The following is a 4,321-nucleotide window of genomic DNA, read 5'->3' as shown; positions in this document are numbered from 1 at the left end:
GGGAGGGATGAGGAGGGAAGAAGACAGGGATTCAGAGCTCATTGATTTTAATCTTGCTGGGACCTAAAGCTATACTGCTGATTGGCAACAAAATCCAAGAAGAAAATAACTGCATTTTTGTAAAGGTACTTGAGAGTGTTTTATGGCAGCAAGATAGAAGGCACTTTAATGCCCATGATGAAAGTCAACTGAGACTCCATTAAATAAAAAATCCAGAAATTGTTCTTGAGATAAATAAGAGTCAGCAATTGGAAGTATGTGTCTGGAAATGACTCATAAAGATCAGTGATGTATGCAATATCCATCTCATCTCATATTCACAAAGAAGTGAAAACCTCCACTCAGTGATCAGGTACACAGACTCTCATTATGAATGGTGTAGATTTCACAAAATATAAAGAGGTAACATACAGGCAAAGAGAAAAGTAGTTGTAAAAATGCAGAATGAAGTTTTGTTGTATTTTGAAATTTTTGAAATTTAAAAGACCCTACTATGTATTATTGTTCTCCGTCCATGTTTACTTGATTCTGTTATTGCTGAATTTGAAAAGAAAATAGAAACCCTCAATATTCAAGATTAGGAAACACTATGAAAGTGGGTTTCTCTAGGAATTACATAATGCATCCTTAAATTTTCATTCTATTTAGGGTGAATATTCTTAGTAAAAGAAAGATGTAAAATATTGCAATGACCTTTTTTTTTATGCTTCAGATCTCTGAAGGGTTACATCTATGTACTAAAAATATTTGCAAGACATTGTAATAGGTTTTGCTTTAAGTAATGACATGCATTTCAAATATATTAATATAAAAATAACCTGGATATTTGTGATTTCTTTCTTTCTTAAAAATTAGATTGTCTATATGGTATTCATTTCCCTTCAGTCCATATAATTGCCTTTAACTCTATTTTTGTAATGTAATTCCATAGACAACACATTTCCTAAATGTTTTTATTGTAAATTTTTTTTATTTTTGCTTTTTTTTTTTTTAATTCATGAAAGCACTTTTTATTTGCGGCAAAGGAAAATCTGGCTAAAAGGATTACTGCTTAAAGAGTCAATAACCAATTGTTAGTGGCACTAATTGACTTTGTAGATTTTGCTTCTCCTTGGTCAGAAAAGGGTATTCAGGTTTTATTTTCCCCACCCAGGCAAAAAGAAGGGCAAGGAAAACTAAAGATTCTTCTACTCTACTGACACTGCTTTTCAGACCCAACATCAAGCCAGACACGCCCTCACTAGCCATGTTACATTTGCAATAAAGATGAGGCAGGAAAAACAGGTGTAGGTCACTTTAGAAGAGCGGGCATCTGCAGCTTCAAAATTCCTCATGGAAGGGGTGGGTAGTCCTTGTGGAATGCACAGCTCATCAAGACCCTCCAGTTTCTGTTGTAGCTGAGTAAGGTGGTCACATCAATGCTGTTCAGTTCAAAATCAAAGACCTTGAAGTTCTCAGTGATGCATTCAGGTGTCACAGATTTGGGGATTACCACCAAGTTCCTCTGCATGGGAAACCAGATCAGAACCCGGGCTGGAATTTTATTGTGCTTGGTTTCAATTGCCTTGATCCTGGAATCCTCCAGGAGGGATGGGTCCTCAAGTTTGGCCAGGACTTGTTGGGAGAGCAAAGGGGGCTGTAGGCAGTCACCACGATGCCTTTGGACTGGCCGTACTGGACTAACCTCTCCTGAGTTAGATACGAGTGGCACTCAATCTGGTTAACTGATGGCTTATACTTCAAACCAGGTTTGTTTAAGAGCCTCTCAATCTGCGGATGGTTGAAATTGGAGATGCCAATAGCTGGTACCATCCTTTCATCTACCAGCTCTTCCATGGTCATCCAAGTGTCCAAAATATCCATGTCACTGGGAATCACATTGCCTACTTCATCCTATGGGAGAAAATCCTTCCCAGGCTTAAAGCCTGTCGGCCAGTGAACAAAGTACAAGTCCAGGTAGTCCAGCTGCAATCCCTGAGCATGTCCTTGCAGGCTTCTTTCACCAGGCTCTTATAATGGTAGGTGCACCACAGCTTGCTAACAATAAAGAGCTCCTTTTCCATCACTACCCACTCCTTAAGCTTCTGCTGGATAGCCAATCCCACCTTGTGCTCATTCTGGTACACATGGGCACAGTCAATTTGGTGGTAACACATGCCAATCACTACCTTCACAGCTTTGGTCACCTGGCCCAGAGGGGACTTCTAGGTGCCCAGCCCCAGCGTGGTCATCTTGGCACTGGTGTTGAGAACAACATGGTCGGCCATAATTGCTGCACTTCACAGAACTCCTGCACAGAACTGTGTCTGCTTTCATTTTTAAATAATATTTTCATTGGATGTAGATTTTTTTTAGCCCACCCAGATTCAATGTCTGCTGCTTAAGACAATACACTGAGATAACAGGAGAAACAGCAGAGAAGAGGATAATACTGCAGGGGCCATTAGAGGAAATGGGAAAAATTTCTCAAATCCATCACCAAAAAAATTTCGAAGAAAGGGTTTTAAATATAATTTGGTGAGCAAAAGTCCAGGTCACTGGGTCTGCTAATGGGCAGGGTTTGGGGGAAGAACCAGAGGGATATGCAAATTGTTTTACTTGCTACATAGGTTATTGGGTCAGGGTGTTACATTAGCAGTTGAATTAGTTTCTTGGTATGGGCCACATGCCTGAGTGGGTCAGCCAAGCCATGGAGATGCAGGGCCTGGAAGATATCTCAAAAATTAGCCTGGGCTGAGTTCTGGAAGGAAACTCTGGAAGGTAGCTTCCAGATATTGGTCCATTTCCTCTACATTTTCATATTTCTGGGAATAGAGTTTTTGTAGTAATTGTTGGGAATCTTTTGTATTTCTGTGGCATCTGTTATTTACCCATTATCATTTCTGATTGAAGTTGTTAAAGATCTTATTTTTCTCTTTCTGGTTAGTCTAGCCAAGGGTTTATCAATTTTATGAATCTTTTCAAAGAATCAACTTTTGTTTCACTGATCTTTTGTTTTCAATTTCATCTAATTTTGGTTATTTCTTTTCTTCTGCTGGATTTGGGATTGAATTTTTCTTCCTTTTTCAGTTGCTTGAGATGACCCATTAGGATGCTGATTTGCTTTCTTTCCATTTTCTTGATGAATGCATCTAATGCTATAAATTGCCCTCTTAAGACTGCCTTTGCAATATCCCACAGGATTTTTTTGTTTGTTTGTTTGTTTGTTTTTTACAGTTTTTGGCAGGGGCCAGGTTTGAGCCCACCACCTCCAGTATATGGGCCTGGCACCCTACTCCTTGAGCCACGAGCGCTGCCTTATCCCACAGGTTTTGATAGTTTGTGGCTTCATTATCATTTTGTTCCAGAAACCTAATGATCTCCTTTTTAATTACAGAAAAGAATAAACAGCCCCCTTTATACATGGGCAAGAAAACTTGAACACAAACTTCTGTAAAGATAACAAATGAATAATGGCCTACAAACACATGAAAAATTCTCATTGTCTTTAATCATCAGAGAAATACAAATCAAAACCACTCTGAGATATCACCTAATCACAGCAAGATTATCCCTATCACAAAGTCCCAAAGTGCAGATGCTGGCGTGCATGTGCAGAGAAGGGAACACCTGTACACTGCTGGTGGGATTGCAATCTAATACAGCCCTTTTGGAAAGAAGTGTGGAGAATCCTGGAAGAACTAAAAGTGGACCTTCCATTTGATCCTGCAATCTCAGGATCAAATCTCTAGGTATTTATCCAGAAGAGGAAAAATCATTTTACCACAAAGGTATTTGCACCAGAATGTTTATTGCAGCTCATCTCATAATTTCCAAGTAAGGGAAGCAATCCAAATGCCCATTAACCCATGAATGGATCAAAAAACGGTGTTATAGGCATACAATGAAATACTATTCAGCCATTTAAAAGATGGAGACTTCACATCTTTTATATTAACCTGGATGGAGGTGGAACACATTCTTCTTAGTAAAGCATCCCAAGAAGGGAGAAGCAAGAATCCAATGTACTGTATATAATATGTAGACAATAGATGATCTAATACAAGGGGTGGGGTAGGAGAGTAAGAGATCAGGGAGAGGATAAGAGGGAAGGGGATGGTGGGTCACGGGCATACTTCTTGGAGATGGGACACAATTATATAGGGAGACTTCATCTAACACCTGCAATCACTGTAACCTAATTCATTGTACCCTAAATGTGTACCAAACAATACAAAAGTGTTACATAATAAAAATAATAAACTCTATGCTTTCTGTAATTTGATTATAATGAGCCAGAGGTCTTTTTTTTTTTTTTTTCCTTATAATTATCCTGCTTGAA

General features: G+C 38.8%; 1 pseudogene; it reads right to left on the bottom strand.

Annotated features, from left to right (window-relative positions):
* Window positions 1-1,320: 1,320 nt before the first annotated feature.
* Window positions 1,321-2,267, bottom strand: LOC128567960 (aldo-keto reductase family 1 member B1-like; annotated as a pseudogene).
* Window positions 2,268-4,321: the final 2,054 nt, after the last annotated feature.

This window comes from Nycticebus coucang, chromosome 16 (assembly GCF_027406575.1).
Source record: "Nycticebus coucang isolate mNycCou1 chromosome 16, mNycCou1.pri, whole genome shotgun sequence".
NCBI lineage: Eukaryota > Metazoa > Chordata > Mammalia > Primates > Lorisidae > Nycticebus > Nycticebus coucang.
Note: the sequence above shows the minus strand (reverse complement) of the source record. Positions and strands in the feature narration are given on the sequence as shown.